This window comes from Dasypus novemcinctus, chromosome 25 (genome assembly GCF_030445035.2).
Source record: "Dasypus novemcinctus isolate mDasNov1 chromosome 25, mDasNov1.1.hap2, whole genome shotgun sequence".
Taxonomy (NCBI): domain Eukaryota; kingdom Metazoa; phylum Chordata; class Mammalia; order Cingulata; family Dasypodidae; genus Dasypus; species Dasypus novemcinctus.
Genome location: NC_080697.1, coordinates 24,640,364 through 24,660,295, shown reverse-complemented (window position 1 = coordinate 24,660,295; position 19,932 = coordinate 24,640,364). Strand labels below are relative to the sequence as shown.

The 19,932-nt window shown below is 37.1% G+C and overlaps 1 protein-coding gene across 3 annotated transcripts in view; it reads left to right on the top strand.

Moving 5' to 3' along the window:
• PPP2R2A (protein phosphatase 2 regulatory subunit Balpha) overlaps positions 1 to 19,932 on the top strand; it is a 111,156-nt gene that overhangs the window by 50,456 nt on the left and 40,768 nt on the right. The window lies entirely within an intron of this gene.

Sequence of the window (19,932 nt, the reverse complement as noted above, 5' to 3'; positions counted from 1 at the left end):
ATGAGAAAAGAGAACGTTTGAAGAGAGATTCATAAGAGTCTTATCACTGATAACATAGAAGGGAGAGAGGAAGAAATTAAATGGTTGGGGCCTCTGGAGCCGGTGATCAGGCCAAGCCTTATTCAGTTCATAGAAGGAAGAAAGTCCTAAACAAATGGTACAGATGTAACTTGCCCTTCAGGGTTCCATAATAGAACGTTGTTAAATCTTGAACATACCTGTGCTTTTGTGGGAGGAATGGCCTGACCTTTGGGAAAAATAACAAGAACTTTGAGCTCCCTCTAGAGGTCAACAGTGATAAAAGACCATCCTAACGGTTTGTAGGGAAATCCCTTTAGCAAGAAACTAGCATTTTATAGATGCAGTATCCAGTAAAGTATTTTCTCTCATTGGAGAGTAACTAGTTACCCTTTGAGAAGAAAGTGGATTTATTATATTCTCATTAGCTCTGTGGTGTCAACCTTAAAGTTCAGTATTTTCCATTTAGAGCATATAGTACAAAATAAAGATGAAAAATATCACATATCCAAATAAAATAACATGCTTCTTCTTGTTATAATTGACTTTAGTTTTTGGGTTTTTTAAAAAATTTTATTTCATTTATTTCTCTCCCCTTCCCCCTGTTGTCTGCTCGCTGTGTGTTCTTCTGCATCTGTTTGCCTTATCTGTCAGCTCTAGGAAACTGCATCTCTTTTCTGTTGCATTATCTTGCTGCGTCAGCTCTCCCTGTGTGACGTGCCACTACTGGGCGGGGTGCACTTTCTTCCTGCGGAGCAGCTCTCCTTGCAGGGCGCACTCCTTGCACGTGGGGCTCCCCTGTGTGGGGGACACCCCTGTGTGGCATGGCACTTATTGCGTGCAGCAGCACTGCGTGTGAGCCAGCTTGCCATACAGGTTAGGACACCCTGGGTATCGAACCCTGGACCCTCCATATGGTAGACGGACACTCTATCAGTTGAGCCACGTCTGTTTCCCTAGACTTGAGCTCTGAGAGTAGTTGGTGTACAGAAAAATTTGCAGAGAGTAGAATTCCCACATACCACTCCCACCCCCCACCCAGATTTCCCTATTAACATTTCGCATTATTGTGATACTTCTTTTAGTACTCTAAGTTTTGAGACAAACAAGATCAAAATGAGAATTGATTTTGTGTTCTATTAAATACAGAATTTGACAGTAGAACCCTGAATTTAACAGATAAAGGTGATAAGTACACCTGCTGTGCTCTCCACCCACCCTACCTCCTCCAACACCTTCCAAAACAGAGAGTACCAGAAGATTAATATTACAAACTTGTAGGCATATGTTAAGCCTTCTAAGAAAGCTAACACATACAATTTCTTAACTTTTAAAACCTCATCTGACCAAATAAATCTATTCCAGGACAGAATTCTTAGACAGTCAGATGTTCACCAGGGACCAAAGTTGTTATGGTTCCAACTGTGGCTGTTCCTTTTGTTGAGTATGTTTTTACTTCAGAGATTGCAAAGAGAACCCAACCCTTTAAAACTTAGTATCTAACAACAGAATGAGATAGTTAGAAATAATATTTAATTTTGTGGTAATATTTAGAATATATAAAAATTACACAGAATGAAAGTTCCCAAAGTGCTCAAAAAAATGAAAGGATAGGAGCATATCACAGAGACATAGACACCAACCTGAAAGAGCTTTCTCCCAGTGTTCAAATTTGGAACAATTTGAGCAACAAAATTAATTACATTATTATAAAATTATAACCCAAATTAAGTAATAAATACCAGTAGGTTCACTGATAATAAAGGATTGAAGGAAGAAATGTGAAAGAGACAGATTTCCCATACAGAAAAATTCCAAATAATTTATGTAGACACTCCCCCTCTCAAAGAAGTGGGGCTTAACCCTTGAATGTAGGCTGTGCTACCAAATAGTACATCATGGAAAGGAGGGGAGAAAAGACTTTATAGTGGAGAAACCTGGTAAATATGCCTTGATCAGGTAATTGAGGTTATCAATGATGTCATGGCAGGTGGTTTTTTGTTGTTTCGTTCTGGCTTTTTTTTTTTTTTTTTTTGAGTTTCCAGGAACCAGAGATTGAAACCGTGATCTCATGTGGGAAGCTGGCACTCAACCACTGAGCCACATCTCCTTCCCTAAATTGATTTTTTTAAAATTTATTTTTATTTTTTTCTGAATTGTTTTTTGTTTGTTTTTTGCTTGTTGTTTGTTATTGTTTTTTCAGGAGGCACTGGGAAGCAAACCTGGGACCTCCTGTGTGGGAGGCAGGAGCTCAACCACTTGAGCCACATGTGCTCCTAGCAAGGACCTTTAGATAAGATGTGATGTGAATGGTATTTCACCTCTGTGGTCTTCCTGCCCCAAAAGTATACCCACAGTGTAGCCATCAGGAAAACCTTCAGTAGTTGCAAATTGAGAGCTGTATTGCAAAATATTTGACCAGTGCTCCTCAAAACTGTCAAGCCTCAAAGATAAGGAAAGGGGAGAAAAACAAATAAGGAAAAGCTGAGAAACTGTCAGCAGACCACAGGAAACTAAGGAAACATGATGACTAAATGTAATGTGGAATCCTGCACAGGATCCTATGACATAATAAGGACATTAGGGAAAAACTAGTGAAATCTGAAGAAACTTTAGAGTTTAGTTAATAATGTACCAGTGTTGCTTCCTTGGTTGGGTCAAATGTACCATGGTAATATAAAATATAAACAATAGAAGAAATTAGGCAAGTGGTGTATAGGAACTCGCTGTACTATCTTTTCAACTCTTCTTTGAACCTAAAATTATCCTAAATTTTAAAGTTTATAGAAAGCAAAAAGTTTCAGCTCAGTGACTTCTGCTGTATAGTTTTTATGTGATGTTTGAAACATGAGGAATTTTTAAAAATGTATGTATATACATTATCACTTGCAATTAAGCAGATTTTGATTTATGTTTAAAAATGAGGGAAATCCTTGCCATTAAAGTGTATTTATAGTTCTTAAATATATGCTTTTGCTTTTAATATAAGTTATGAAATAGTTTTCCAACGGATAGTAAAGTATGTTGCTATCTACAATGTAGGCAAATATCGCAACCTTTAGAAAATTGTATATTTCCTCTAGTGTAAGAAATAGAAAATAGTGTCTTTTTAAAAGAAATCTATTTAAATTGATTTGGCTGGGTTATTTAGGTTTTATGAGTATTCCTCTTTTTATTTTGTCTTTCTGTGCTGTATGAACTCTTTTTAGAAATACTTAACTCTTCTATTTTTACCACAGGTATTCCTAGTCTACTTGTCTTGAGTTACTGTGAAAACTTCTAATTTGTATTTATTATGCCTAACGACAAATATTATCCTTCGGTGTATTTCTACCTTTCCAGATACCTAATATAAATTATTTTTTCCTGATGGCCACAAAGAAGTGCTAAGGGGATGGGGAGAGGAGGAGAGATATTTCAGGCAAGATAGGTAAATAGTGCATTCAAGCTAAAGAAGGTGGGGTGAGGGTGGAAATAACTGACGTTGATTTTCGTTATTTGCAGATTTTGTATTTGCGAATTTACCTACTTGGTAAAATTTATTTGTGACCCCTAAACCATTCTTGAAACATATTTCTGGGCATGTATAGAATGGCAAAAAATTTTCCTTCTCCTGGCGGTGAACTTGTCCCAGTGGTTAGGGCGTCTGTCTACCACATGGGAGGTCCGAGGTTTAAACCCGGGGCCTCCTTGACCCGTGTGGAGCTGACCCATGCGCAGTGCTGATGCGTGCAAAGAGTGCCATGCCACACAGGGGTGTCCCCCGCACAAGGAGTGCGCCCCGTAAGGAGAGCCGCCCAGTGCGAAAAAGTGCAGCCTGCCCAGGAATGGCGCTGCACACACGGAGAGCTGACACAAGATGACGCTACAAAAAGAAACACAGGTTCCTGTGCCGCTGACAACAACAGAAGCGGACAAAGAAGACACAGCAAATAGACACAGAGAACAAAAAACCGGGGAAGGGGGGGGCTGGAGAGAAATAAATAAAGCTTTTTTTTTTTTTAATTTTTCCTTCTGACATGCATGTTCCCAGTTGAGGTGGAACAAGGCAACCCTGTGCCATTTTGTTTCAGCTCTCGTAATGTAAATGAGTGCCCTTTTCACAGTATATTTAGTGCCACTTTTTTTACATTTTTGTGCTTTTTTTTTGGGTGATTTCATTGTTTAAAATGGCCCCCAAATGTAGTGCTGAAATGTGTTATCTAGAGTTGTTAAGCACAAGAAGGCTGTGGTGTGCCTTGGGGAGAAAATAGGTGTTGGGTAAGTTTTGTTCAGGCCTGAGTTCACAGTGCTGTTGATCTTAAGTTCATCATTGATAAAGCAATAACATATATTATATAAGGTTCCTTAAAACAGAAACACATAACACCACGATTAGTAGCAATGCTTCAATATTTGTTCATCAGTTGTAACAAATGAACCACACTAACAAAAGATGCTATTGATGGAGGAAAGAGTGATGGGGGAGGAGGTGTGGGGTATATGGGAATCCCCTATATTTTCAATGTAACTTTTATGTAACCTGAAACTTCTTTAGAAATAAAAAAAAAAAGAGAAAAACAAATAAACCAGAAACACACATAAAACAAGGCTATATGTATTGATTGGTTAACAAAATTTTGTGACCAGAGGCTTGCAAGAACCTAACCCTGTGTTTCCTCGAGGAGCAATATAGTACAGTTCACTAGCATGGTGTTTGCAGATACAGTGTAGAATACAACTAACATGAATAACAAGAACTGAGTGTATTTAAGTGGGTGATTTAAAGCATTTGCCTTGCTAGAGAATTTGGTGAATGTTAGTGTAGCAGAAAGTAAGATGGTATAATTAAAGGAAATGCTTATATTATGGAAAACATTAACATTGACTGCCAGGCAGTACTTTAAAAATTTTACAGTAATCCTCAAAGGACTTTTGACGTTTTCAGATCCAGAAAGCATTGTACAACAAATATTAAAACATCAGATTTAGATTTTAATATGTCTTGAATGTGTTTGCAGTATCTGGATTTTATTGTTATTTTTGTATTTCATATTGAGCATTTGCAATTACCTATGGACAAACTGTGGAAGGATAATATGCAAAAAGTAATTATAGTGGTTCTCTCAGAAGTGGGGTTAGGAGTTTTGATCATCTTTTCTTTGCAGAGTAATTTGTACAATTAGAAGGATAATACTAATTTTAAAGACCCATATCTACATGATAATTTCATTACTGGAAGTGGTCTTGAAGAAATCACCATATATAAATACATATAATATATATTTTGCATTTTACATGAATTTACTGAAATACTGTTCAACAACAGTAGGGTTGTTGGGTTTTTTTCCTTTATTAGAGAAGTTGTGGATTTGCAGGATTTTCATGTACCACCCTATTATTAACACTGTGCATTGGTGTGGCACATTTATTATAATTGATAGCACATTTTTATAATTTTACTATTAACCTATAGCCCATGGTTTAATTTAGAGTTTATTGTGTATTGTAGTTCCATAGATTTTTATTCTGTTACCATATATACAACCTAACATTTCCCTTTTAACCACATTCAGATATATATTTCCCTACTTTTTTTTTTTTTTAAAGATTCGTTTTTTTATTTCTCTCCCTCCCCCTGTTGCCTGCTCTTTGTGTCCATTCACAGTGTGTTCTTCTATGTCCACTTGTAATCTTGTCAGCAGCATTGGGAATCTGTGTCTCTTTTTGTTGCATCTTTTTTTTTTTTTTTCTTTATTTTTTTAACGTTACATTCAAAAAATATGAGGTCCCCATATACCTCCCACCCCCCTCACTTCACTCCTCCCCCCATAACAACAACCTCCTCCATCATCATGAGACATTCATTGCACTTGGTGAATACATCTCTGAGCACCACTGCACCTCATGGTCAGTGATCCACACCACAGCCCACACTCTCCCACAGTCCACTCAGTGGGCCATGGCAGGACATACAATGTCTGGTAACTGTTCCTGCAGCACCACCCAGGGCAACTCCAACCCCCAAAAACGCCCCCACATCACATCTCTTCCTCCCACTCCCTACCCCCAGCAGCCACCATGGCCACTTTCTCCACACCAATGCCACATTTTCTTCGAATACTAATCACAATAGTTCATGAATAGAGTATCAGTAAGTCCACTCTAATCCATACTCTATTCCTCTATCCTGTGGACCCTGGAATGGTTGTGTCCACTCCACATCTATATCAAGAGGGGGCTTAGATTCCACATGGATGCTGGATGCAATTCTCCTGCTTTCAGTTGTAGGCACTCTTGGCTCACTGGTGTGGTGGTTGACCTTCTTCACCTCCATGTTAGCTGAGTGGGGTAAGTCCAATAAACCAGAGTGTAGGAGTTGCAAGTCTGTTGAGGCTCAGGACCTGGCTATCACATGGTCAGTCCAGAGATTCAGGTCCCCTGGGTATACATTAAACCCAGCACCAACTACAGATCCGGTAAAAGTAACAGGAGAGGCTTGTGGACAGAGATCACATCTGAGTCCAGCTCCATCACACAGAAACACAAAGTCCAAAGTAGGGCCAACTGACAGGACACTGAACTCCATCTGCCATGACCATAGAACCTGTGTGTCTCTGTATCCCTCAGAAGAACCAATACCTGGGGTCGTATCTGCTTTATCTGTCTCTGGGACTCTGCTGAGGTGTGCATAAGGGCAACCCCTCTGATTACCTCCCAGCTCTTTTTGGAGACTCATAGCCATATAAACTCATTTGTCCTTTCCATTTCCCCCTTTTCTTCAGGTCAAAAAAGCATTTTTAACTCCTGGTATTATATGTGGACTGAGATATTCTGCTTGTCCGAGTTGACCCTTTTATTCAAGGTCATTTTCTAGTTACATCATCAGCTGGAACTTGGTAGTAATCCCTCGGCACCAGGGAGTCTCGTCCCCTTGTTGCATCATCTTGGCTGCATCAGCTCTCTGTGTGTGCGGTGCCACTCCTGGGCAGGCTGTGTTTTTTTGCAAGGGATGCTCTCCTTGTGTGTGGGGCTCCCCTACATGGTAGACACCCCTGCGTGGCACAGCACTCCTTGCACACAGCAGCACTGCGCGTGGACAGCTCACCACACAGGTCAGGAGGCCCTGGGTTTGAACCATGGACCTCCCATGTGGTAGGCGGATACTCTTATCATTTGAGCCAAATCTGCTTCCCTATTTCACTATTCTTAATTACATTTACAGTATTGTGCTATCCCCACCATCCATTCTCAAAACAGTTTCATTGTTCCAAATAGGAACCACGTACAGTTTAAGCCTTAACTTTTCATTCCCTGTCCACACCCCATCTCATGGTAACATATATTCTAGATTCTGACCCTCAGTTTGCTTACTCCACTTAATTAATATTTAAGTGAGATAATAAGCCTGCCTGGCTTATTTCGCGCAACATGTTGTCTTCAGGGTTCATCCATATTGTCGCATGTATCAGAACTTCATTCCTTTTTACAGTTGCATAATATTCCATGCTGTGTATATGCCACATTTTGCTTATCCATTGATCAGTTGATGGATATTTGGGTTCTGTTGTTTAATAGTAGCCATTGTAACTGGTGTGAAATGGTATCATATTGTGGTTTTGATTTGCATTTCCTTGATGGGTAAGGATGTTGAGTACCTTTTCATGTGTTCTCTGGCCATTTCTATATCTTTGGAGAGATACCTATGCAAATCCTTTGTCCATTTTTCTGGTGGGTCGTTTATCTTTTTGTTCTTAAGTTGCAGGATTTCTTCTTATATCCTGAATATTAAACCTTTATCAGATATGTATTTTTCAAATATTTTCTCCCATTGTGTATATAGGTTGTTTTACTACCATGACAGCCTTTTGAGATGCAAAAGCTTTTAATTTTGATGAGGTCCTATTTATCTTTTTTTCTTCTTTTGTTGCTTGTGCTTTGTGTCAAAAGTCTAAGAAACTATTACCTAACAACAAGGTCCTGAAGATGCTTCCCTTTGTTTTCTTGTAGAAGTGTGATTGTTCTGGCCCTTATTGGGTGTTTTTCCCCCCCACCTGCAAGTGGGGATCCAGTTTTCCTGACACCATTTATTGAAGAGACTATTCCTTCTCAGTTGACTGGTCTTTGCCCCATTGTCAAAAATCAATTGGCCTTAAATGTGAGAACTGATTTCTGAGCTCTCAAGTAGATTCCATTGGTTTGTGTGTCTGTCCTTATGCCAGTATCATGCTGTTTTGATTACTGTGACTTTGTAATATGTTCTAAGATTGAGAAGTGTGAGGCCTCCTCCTTTTTCAAGATGGCTTTGGCTATTTGGGATCCCTTCCACTTCCATATAAATTTGATTGACTTCCATTTTTGCAAAGAAGGTTTTGGAATTTTTAATTCGGATTGCATTGAATCTATAAATCCCTTTGGGTAGGATTAACGTAATAACAATATTTAGTCTTCCAATCTATGAATGCAGAATATCCTTCATTCTTTTAGGCCTTAATTGGTTTCTTTTAGCAGTGTTGTTTTGTAGTTTTCTTTCTACAAGTCCTTTACATCATTGGTTAGATTTATTCATTATTTGAGTCTTCTTTTTTTTCTTAGGAGGTACAGGGGATTGCGATCTCGTACATGGAAAGCCAGGTGCTCAACCACTGAACTACATCCACTCCCCAATGAGAGTTGTTTTTTTCATTTGTTTGTTTATTTTTAGAGTTACTGGAGATCAAACCTGGGACCTTGTACGTAGGAAGCAGGTGCTCAACCACTTGAACTACATCTGCTCCCCAATATTTGAGTCTTTTAGTTGCTATTATAAATGGAATTTTTTTCTTAGTTCCTTATGTATTGAAACACTATTGGGTTTTGGGTGTCGATCTTGTACCCTGCCACCTTGTTGAATTTGTTTATTAACTCTGGGAACTTTGTTGTAGATTTTTCAGGATTTTCTATAGGTAGGATCATGTCATCTGTAAATAGGGAAAGTTTTACTTCTTCCTTTCCAATCTGAATGCCTTTTATTTCTTTTTCTTGCCTAATTGCACTAGGAGGAACTTTCAGTTTACAGAGTCTCCTAACAGTGCTGATAGTGGGCATCCTTGTCTTGTCCCTGATCTTAGGGGCAAGCTTTCAGTCTTACACCATTAAGTAGGATGTTAATCTGTGGGTTTTTCATAAATTCCCTTTATCATGTTGAGAAAGTTTCCTCCTATTCCTAGTGTTCTAAGTGTTTTTAATCAAGAAAGGGTGCTAGAGCACATGTTTTTTTTCTCTCTTAATAAGATGTATTACATTATTTGATTTTCTTATGCATGCCAAGGATACATACCACTTGATCATGGTGTATAATTCTTTCAGTGTTGTTGGATTCTGTTTGCTATGTTTGTTTTTTTAAAGACGGTACTGGGGATTTAACCCAGGGTGTTGTACATGGGAAGCAGGCACTCAACCACTGAGCTACATCTGTTCCTCAGTGAGAGTTGGCATTTCATTTGGTTTGTTTGTTTTTAGGAGGTACTGGGTTTACCTCGTACATGGGAAGCAGGCACTCAACCACTTACGCTACCTCTACTCCCTGTTGCTATTATTTTGTTGAGGGTTTTTTTTTTTTTTTTTTTTTTTTTTTTAAAGATTTATTTTTATTTATTTATTTCCCCTCCCCTCCCCCGGTTGTCTGTTTTCTGTGTCTTTTTGCTGCGTCTTGTTTCTTGTTTCTTTGTCCGCTTCTGTTGTCGGCAGCGGCACGGGAAGTGTGGGCGGCGCCATTCCTGGGCAGGCTGCTCCCTCCTTCGCGCTGGGCGGCTCTGCCTACGGGTGCACTCCTTGCGCGTGGGGCTCCCCTACGCGGGGGACACCCTGCGTGGCGCGGCACTCCTTGCGCGCATCAGCACTGCGCATGGGCCAGCTCCACACGGGTCAAGGAGGCCCGGGGCTTGAACCGCGGGCCTCCCATGTGGTAGACGGACGCCCTAACCACTGGGCCAAAGTCCGTTTCCCCTGTTGAGGGTTTTTGTTGAGTTTCGCATCTACAGCCACAAGAGATAGTAGGGTGTAATTCTCTTTTCTTGTGATCTCTTTATCTGGCTTTGGTATGAGGATAATGTTGGCCTCATAGAATGAATTAGGGAATGTTCCAGCCTCTCTTTTTCTGGAAGAGTTTGAACAGAATTGAATGTACATATTCTTGGGATGTTTGGTAAAATTACCTTTAAAGTCATCTGGTCCTGGGCTTCTCTTTGCTGGGAGATTTTTGTTTACTGATTCAGTCTCTTTACTAGCAATTGGTTTGTTGAGATCTTCGATTTCTTCTTGAACTAAAGTAGGTAGTTTGTGTTTTTCTAAGTATTTTTTCTTTTCATCTGGGTAATCTAATTTATTGGCGTACAGTTCATAGTATCCACTTATAGTCCTGTATATTTCAGTAGGGGTGGTAGTAATGTCATCATTTTTATTGTTGTACATTATTTGATCCTGTCTTTTTTCTTTGTCATTCTAACTAAAGGTTTGTCAGTTTTATCAATCTTTTCAAAGAACCAACTCTTAGTTTTGTTGATTCATTCTATTTCATTTATCTCTGCTGTAATCCTTCTGCTTGCTTTAGATTTAGTTTTCTCCTTTTATATAGTTCTTCACACCACTTCTTCAATGTGAAGTCTTCTTTTTTAATCTAAGTGTTTAAACCTGTAAACTTTCATCTTGACACTGCCTTTGCTCTATTCATAAGTTTTGTATGTTGTATTTTCACTTTCATTGACTTCTAGGTATTTCCTGTTTCTCAGATAAAATAGACTTTAAAAGATGTAACGACCATACAATGAGTGTTTCATCTTTTAAATTCTATTTTATCTGATATTAGTATAGCAACCCCAGCTCTCTTTTAGTTATTACTTGCATGGTGTATTTTTTTCCATCCTTTCACTTTTACCATACTTATCTTTGACTTTACGTTAATTCTCTCATAGGCATCATATAGTTTGGTTATGCTTTTTTATCCATTCTGTCAATCTCTGCCTTTTGACTGGAATTAATCCATTTACATTTAAAGTCATTACTGATGATGCAGGACTCTCTTCTGCAATTTTATTTACCTTTTTAAGTCTTATACCTTTTTTGTCTCTCAGTTCTTAACGTTAATGCCTAGTTTTATATTTATTTGAATTTTTGTATTGTACCATATTGTCTTCTCTTTTTTATCTGGATATACTTTTCATTTATATTCTTTGCTAACATGGTTTAAAATTTAACATCCTAAGTATATAACAAGCATATTTGGATCGTTACCAATTTCAGTAGCATACATACATATACTTTTCCTATACCTCTCCATCCCCTCATCTTTTTTGTATGTGTTACCACTTAATATTTTTTACATTGTTTGTCCAAACTATACATTTATCATTTTTTATTCATCTGCATTTTAGTACCTCTTGGAGGTAAGATGCTGGTGGAGTTACATACCAAACAATACAATAATAATGGTTACCTTCATGAAAGATTGTTACTTCTTTGAGCTGCTTTGAACCACTGTTTTCTATTGTTTTGGTCTGAAGATCTCTCAGGGTTTTTTAAAATTCTTTAAAAGTTTATAGGTTGGTTAGTTTATAGTGAGCACTCTTTTTTTTTTTTAAATCAGTGCATCATTTTTTAAAGTTTTTTTTACACTTTTTAAATTAAAGTTAATAGCTCACAAAGAGCATTACATTAAAAATAATGATAATATGAGGTTCCCATATACCCCACTCCCCACACCCCCACCTCATCATTTTTGTAAATTGTATTTTTTTGAAGATATATACATCACAAAAAAAAGGTTACATTAAAAAATATAAGAGGTTCCTGTATACCCCCCACCTCCCCACCCCAGTCCTCCCACACCAACAATCTCCTCTATCATTGTGGCACACTCATTGCACTTGGTGAACACATTTTGGAGCACTGCTGCACCACATGGATAATAGTTCACACTCTCCCCCAGTACATTCAGCGGATTATGGCAGGGTATATAAAGTCTAGCATCTGACCCTGCAATATCATTTAGGACAACTCAAAGTCCCAGTAGTGCCCCCACATCACATCTCTTCTTCCCTCTCCCTGCCCTCAGCAAGTACTGTGGCCACTTTCTCCACCTCATTGCTACAATTTCTTCTATTACTAGTCACAATAGTTTTATAGTAGAATATCAGTAAGTCCACTCTAATCCATAATTTTATTCCTCCATTCTGTGGACCCTTGGGTGGTGATGTCCACTCCACCTCTAGATCAAGAGGGAGCTTAGATTCCACGTGGATGATGGATGCAATTCCTCTGCTTGCAGTTGTTGGCACTCTTGATTCCCTGGTGTGGTGGTTAACCGTCTTCAACTCCCTGTTAGTTGACCTGGGTAAGTCCAATGAACCAGAGAGTAGGGGTCACAACTCTGCTGAGGCTCAGGGCCCAGCTGGCACATGGGCAGTCCAGAGATTCAAGTCCCCTGAGTATGCACCATCCCTAGTGCCAACCACACGTTCAGTAAAGGTGACAAAAGAGGCATTTTTAATATTTATATACTTAGGTTCCTTCAAAACTTTCTAAAGTACTTTATTGCAATATTGATTTTTTATCTTTGCTGTAAGAGTTTGAAGATTACCAAATGATTGATTTAAACCATTGTTACTAATCTTTAGTTAACTTTATTGTGGCTAGAGACTGTGATCTTTATATAGTTCTTTAAGTTTCTCTTATGTATGAAGCTTTTTTTTTAATAATTTACTGACGTATATTATACATGAACAACATACAGAGAAAAATGAGTTTATAATAAAAGTTGTGAACTTACAAAACAAACATGCATAACATCATACAGGGCTGCCATACATCACCTCCAACAAATACCTTGCACTGTTTTGAAACATTTATAACAAATTTTGGAAGATTATCATCAAAGTACTACTACTGTATAGCCAATATCTTACATTTGGTGTTTTCTCCCCGCCCTGCCCCCCCCCCCAAAACTACCCTATTTTTTTGTTGTTGTTCATAGGCCATATAATTTATCTAAAGTGAACACTCAATGGCATTTGGCAATTTTTAAGAATTGTATAGCTCTTTGGAAGAAATATATACTTTTTATATTAGATAAAATTTTCTTTATCAATTTATCAGTTATATTTCTCAGGTATCTCTTTTCCCCTTTTTTAATTTATGGGGCTTTGAGGGCTTTAAGTCAGATATACCACATTTTATTTATCCATTCATCTGTTGTTGGGTTGCTAGCACATTTTGACTTCTGTGAATAATGCTATTTTGAATGTTGGTGCTGAAGTATTCATTTGAGTCCCTGTTTTCAGATCTTTTGGGTATATATTCAAGAGTGGATTGCTGGGGTGTAGAGTAATTCTATGCCTAACTTTTTGAGGAACTACCAGATTTTTCCACAGCAGCCTTACCATTTTACCCTCCCACCAGCATTGTACAATGGTTCTAATTTCTCTACAACCTGGCCAGCACTTATATTTTCCTTTTTTTAAAAAAAAGGTATTTTGCTAATTTTTAAATTGGATTGGCTTTTTTTGTTGAGTTGTAGTTCTTTATATATATCGGATAGTAAATGCGTTATCAAATATATGATTTACAAATATTATCTCTCGTGATAATGTCCTTTCAGGTACAAAAGTTTTTAAAATTTTGACAAAATCCAGTTTATCTTTATTTTCTTTTGTTGCCTGTGCTTTTGGTATTATACGTAAGAAACCACTGCCAGGTCCACAATCATGAATATTTACCCTTATATATTCTCTTCTAAGAGTTTGATGGTTTTAACTCTTAAATTTAGGTCTTTGATCCATTTTGCTTTAATTTTTGTATATGTTGTGAGGTAGGGATCCACCTTCATTCTTTTGCATATGGATATCCACTTTTCCCTTCATCATTTGTTAAAAAGTGAGTCTTCTCCCTTTTTATCTTAGTTTATCTAAGGTTTGTCCATTTGTTGACCTTTTCAAAGAACCAACTTTTGGTTTTGTTGACCTTCTGTATTGTTTTTCTTTTCATTAATTTCCATTTTAATCTTTGCTTTCTTTTCCCTCTGCCAGATTTGGGTTTTTATTCCTTAAGGCATACTGTTAGATTACTGATTTGGGAATTTCTTTTTATAATGTAGGCATTCTTTTTTATCCATCTGTGCACTATTTTCACTGCATCTCATAATTTTGGTATGTTTTTATTTTCATTTGTCTCAAGGTGTTTTCTAATTTCCCTTGTGATTTCGTCCTTGACACTTTGGTTATTTTATAAGTTTGTTTCTTTGCATATATTTGAGTTTCTGGTGGTCCTCTGTTACTGATTTCTAGCTTTATTCCATGGTGATCAGAAAAGATACTTCATATAATTTCTCTCCTTTTTAATTTGCTAAGATGTTTTGTGACCTCGGATAGCTTCTCTCCTGGAGAATGATCCATGTGACTTTGAGAAGAATGCATATTCCACTGTTGTTGGATAGAGTGGTCTGTATATATCTGTTGGGTCAAATGCATTTGTAGCACTGTGCAAGTCCTCAGTTACCTTACTGATCATTCGTCTGGTTCTAACAGTTACTGAAAGTGGGGATTGAAGTCTCCAAGCTATTATTGTAGAGCTGTCGAGTTCTGTCTTCAGTTCTGTACATTTTTGCTCATATCTTGGGGCTCTCTTGTTAGGAGCATGTCAGAGTTTGCTTTTAAGCTTTGTTAGGACAAGTTCAGAGCAGCCTTTAATCTAGGGTTTATTTAACCATATTGCTGTGGTGATACTCTTCTAAGGATTCCACATGGTGCCTCATTAATTATACTATTTCTCTACTTTGGCTAGGAATGTGCAGGGGACCCTAAACTAATGTGAGCTCTGTGCTTACAGAGGTTCTTTCCCAGGCCTTGTGGAGTTCATGTCACACATGCTCACATTTGTATTCAGCTAAAGATTTTAAGGGATTCCTCTGTAGATCCCCCTATAGTCATCAAGCCTTTTCTCTGTGCAGCTCCCTACTTTGAGATACTCTGTCCACAAATTATAGATGTTCTGTCCTTGAACTCCCAGTTTTTGTCTCCACAACTCAGTGGGATTGCTGATCTCTGTTTGTGACTTAGAAACTATTTAAATAAATAAAGTAGAAGCTCACTTTAGTTTGTTCCTCTCATAGTTCATAGTTCTACACTCCATGTTGCCTAGCGTCTGATAACATTTATTTAATATATTTTGTTCGGTTTTCTACACCTTCATAGCTGGATAAATCCATATTGTCTTGCTCCTTCATGGACAGAAGCAGATCAGTTATCAGATTTAAAATTTTGAATTTTGTCCTCTACTTCTTAAAAGAAGAATTTATTTCTCAGTTATCGCATATTTTCTTTGGGTCCTTTTTTGGATACTTTGTTTATGTAGTTAGTTGTATTCTTTGTTATTCTTTGTTTTTGCTAAAACATAACCAAAAGTAGAGGAAACTGATTACCTCGTTTTGTGTTTTGTGGTAAATCAAATATTATTTGTAAAAAGGCAAGATTGATTATATCCACTCATTAGTCCATTTTCTTCCAGATAAAAGTTTAATTTTGTATCTAGAATGTCACAATGACAGCTGCTCTTGTAGTAGTGTTTGCAGGCATTGAAGGCACTACCAGAGTAGTCCTGTTTGCAGGATTTTAAGAAACAGTAGTTATTACAATTTTTGTGAACCTCATGATTATCTTAACATTTTTGCTGTTTTCTGTTGCATGAGGCAGATATCCCTGGATTTTTAGAGGTGTTTGTTTTTCTAAGCAGTGTTTACAATATTTTATGAGAGTTTCAACAGTTTATGTTAGTCTTTAAGACCTAATCATAATGGGTAATATAACAGAATCTAGCTTTTCAGCCTCCAGTGGATCCTCTAATTTAAGAGCTTTAAGGAATTTACAATCCAGATGATGAAAAATACTTCAGCATTTCCTCCCATTTGATCCTTTTTATGTTTATTTTTTAAAAGGAGGGAGCCATTTCTTTGTATTTACTCAATCTAAGTCTTAGAATTCATTCTGTAATTATTTCCCCCCAAGATGCTCCTTTGGTTCTCTTAAATATTTACTAATCCTTTATTGGCTGTTCATTATTTCCACTTTCTTACAAGCCTCTTTATGGGGTAGAATTTAGAATATATACCACCCAGTGCCTTGAATATAGCAGGTGTTGAATAAATACAGTTTTATTGTAGGGACAGGCAGCAATTGCAGTGTGGTAATTAATAAGTAGTATTAAGTTATTGTAGTTTGGTTCTGTGCTTTCTTCAACACCTAGGTAATTTTGCAATAAAAAGAAAAAAAGTGTTAAACTGAATACTTACACATTTCTTTTTATCTGTTCTCCAATGATTTATAGAATTTATAGAATAATTCTGTAAGACTGCTGCTTTTCATGTGGTTGTTCATACCTGCTAAATTTGAATCCTGGCTCTGACCTTTGATAGTTAATATTTCCTTTTTTTTTTTTTGATCAATTTTATTGATAAATATTAATAAATCATACAGTTCATCCAAAGTGTACCATCAGTAGCATTTGGTGTAATCACATAGTTGTGTGTTCATCATTTCAGTCATTATTAGAGTGTTAATTATATATTTCTTAGGCAAGTGTTTTAGTTTGCCAGAAGCTGTCAAAAGCAATATACCAGAAACAGTTTTTGTGTTTTTTTGTTTTGGTTTGGTTTGGTTTTTGGTTGTTTTGGGTTTTTAAAAATCACACATGTCTCTTTATTTATTCATGCATGCAGACAGACAGACATCTATCTTGTGTGGGAACTGAGCTACCCAGGTTGTCTTTTTTACAATAGGGGGGTTTATTGTCTTGCAAGCTCACAGTTCCAAAGCTGAGACAAGTGTCTAGATCAAGACATCATCAGGTGACATTCCCTCCCCAAAAAAGACTGGCTATAGGTGATCCTGGACTTCTCTCTTGCATGAGAAGGCAATGGTGGCAACTGCTGGTCTCTTTGCAATGCAAGAACTGAAGTATTTTGAGAATGTTAGGGCCAATAATAATTTGGTTATTTAATTTATAGTAATTATTGCTAATTACTAACATTTGTTTATACCATCTGTGACTTGTCATCTTGAGGATGTTTATATATATATATATATAGTGGGGGAGGGGGGAGTGTAGAGACAGAATGAATTTCTCTTTCTCATTCTTTGACTCATCTCTCGTTGTTTCTGTGGCTCTCATGCTCTCACTTTCTCTCTTGATCTTATTTTAAACTGCCAGAAAAGCACATTTCTTTCTTAATATTGTTAAACAACACTTTTTGAAAAACAAATACAATTCCAGCAGCAGATTCAGCAGTGGACACTACCACCAGAGACACGAGGTAGCATGTTTTTCCCAAAAGACTCATTCTGGGGCTGGCTACTGGTGATTTCTGGTCATTGGCTTTTTTCTTACATGGCAGTGCATGTGGCAACCTCTACTGACCTCTCTCTTTCCTTATTAAAGTTGTGCGTTTACAAATAATCAGGCAAAATATAAATCATTCCCATATAACACTCTTTTATTAAGACCTTGCATTGGTGTGGAACATTTGCTACAATTCATGGTAGCACATTTTTATAATTCTAGTATTAAAAGTCCATGGTTTAACTTACAGTTCACTGTGTAGCATAGTTCAGTGGATTACACTCACAATGCTCTGTTATCATCATGTTTTATATTTTTGAACCCTTGTTATCTGACTCTCCTATTTTGTTTAGGGAATAGACGTGAAGACATACTTTCTTTTTTTATTTATAGTATATGAAACTTATTAGCAAAGGTCAAAGCACTATATTATGCTTTCTTATCATAAATTTGATTATGGCTTCTCCATGCTGCTTTTGTGTGACACAATTTGGATATTAGTATGTCCCTAAAATTGCTGGGTGTTGACTCAGTGCACAGTAGTAGGGCAGTTGACTAGTTTTCTGAAAGGAGATCCTTCCTTTTTATAAATTTTATTGGAATGTTCTTTTATAAGATTAATGTGGGAATTTTCTTTTTATTTTTTCTTTTTCTTTTTTTGGTAAGGTAACATATTTTTATTTGCCATAGGAAAGATTGTTATTTTTCCTTTTAAAAGAAGTTTTTTATTCTTTGTTGTTGTTGTTGTTGTTTGTTACTGGTTTGTGAAGGAATAATTAAATTGATGTGCTCTACTGGTCCTTTCTCTAGCTCAGTGTTATGACTTTGACATTGGTGTTAATACTTTTGTTTTAAAGCATGATGTAGTTACTTTAATCTCAAGAGTAAAGTGTTCATGAGTATTCGTAGCTTTCATTAATCTATTTTAAACTAGTATTCAGAAATCTACATTTTTATGAAACATATTTGCAGCCTCTTCCTTTGAGCAACAGAAGTCATTGTTGTTGTGTGTTCATTCATTTGGTTTTACTCAATACATTGTCCAAAGCTTATTTTCAGTGTTCCTGGATTTGCAATAAAAGTCAGTGTCCACTCTGTCAGGTTTGAGACTACAACTTTAGTATGGTGGCCACTAGCTACATATGACTATTTAAATTATTAATAACTAAAATTAAATTTCAGTTCCTCAGTTGCACTAGTTACATTTCAAACCTATTTTATACTCACTACAATTTGCAGTAATGGCCCAGGGATCAAAGCATCAGAAAAATATTTTCTAGGCGTATATTTTTTATTTTCCAAAAAGATAGATACCAGTGTTTGGCCAAACTTGATTATGTATAGCATGATACACTAACACTATTTTTAAAGCTGTACTTCCTCACCTTGTTTGCTTGTGTTGCACACATAGAAAATAGTTCCATTTGTATGGGACACTGGGATAAACTAAGGAGCTTGCTAATAACTGGAGGTATATATTTGGGGGGTGTATTAGTCAGCCAGAGGGGTGCTGATGCAAAATACCAGAAATTGGTTGGTTTTTATAAAGGGTATTTATTTGGGATAGGAGCTTACAAATACCAGGCCATAAAGCATAAGTTACTTCCCTCACCAAAGTCTATTTGGAGCAAGATGGCTGCTGGCATCTGCAAGGGTTCAGGCTTCCTGGGTTCCTACATTCTTGGGGCTTACTTTACTCTGGCTTCAAGGTTCCTTCCTTTCTGGGGCGGCTTCTCTTTTTCCTCCACAAGGTCAGCTGTAGACTATTAGGCGAACGACTCTTTCTCTTGCCCCAGGGCTCTGACTTAAGACTTCAGCATCAAACTCCACTAGCAAAACTCCAACATCAGAAACCCTCATAGCAAAAGCTCCAACTCTGTCCTTTGCCATGCCTTTTATCTGTGAGTCCCCACCCCTTGGTGGGTGGGGACTCAACACCCTAATGACATGGCCCAATCACAATCAAAGCCCTAATCATAACTCAGTCATGCCCAGGCACAGACCAGATTGCAAGCACAATCCAGTAATTCTTTTTGGAATGCATCAATTATATCAAACTGCTGCATGGGGCCTATGCAGTATCCTGGCAAACCCATAACCTGTTCTGGACAAACCAGTATCCAGTGGTACATAGGATGGAAATTCAGTTTCCTAATGTTTGCCACAATTCATTCCTAGGTGTTTTTCTTGGTCTATAAGCAAAATTTGGATTCATTCTCCCCTTTTATACTCATCATTTTCATGTGTTTTAAATGCAGTGAGATGCTGTGAGATTTTGGCATTTCACAATTTAGAAAAATTTTAAAGCAATTTAAAAATATTTTGTATATACTGTGGTTTTCAGATGTGTATAAAAGAGTATCCAGGAATCACAGTGTTTCTTTTTATCTCTTTTTTGGAGGAACGGGATTGGTGAATGGAGAAGGAACACTACGAAATAATGCTATTTTAAAATTCTTTTGTACAAATCAGGAAAAATTTCCTTATATGAAATATGTGCAGTATAAAAATGAAACCCCTGAATTTTAAGAAAAATCTATAAATTGAGAAAATTCTGTTTTGTTAGAAAGC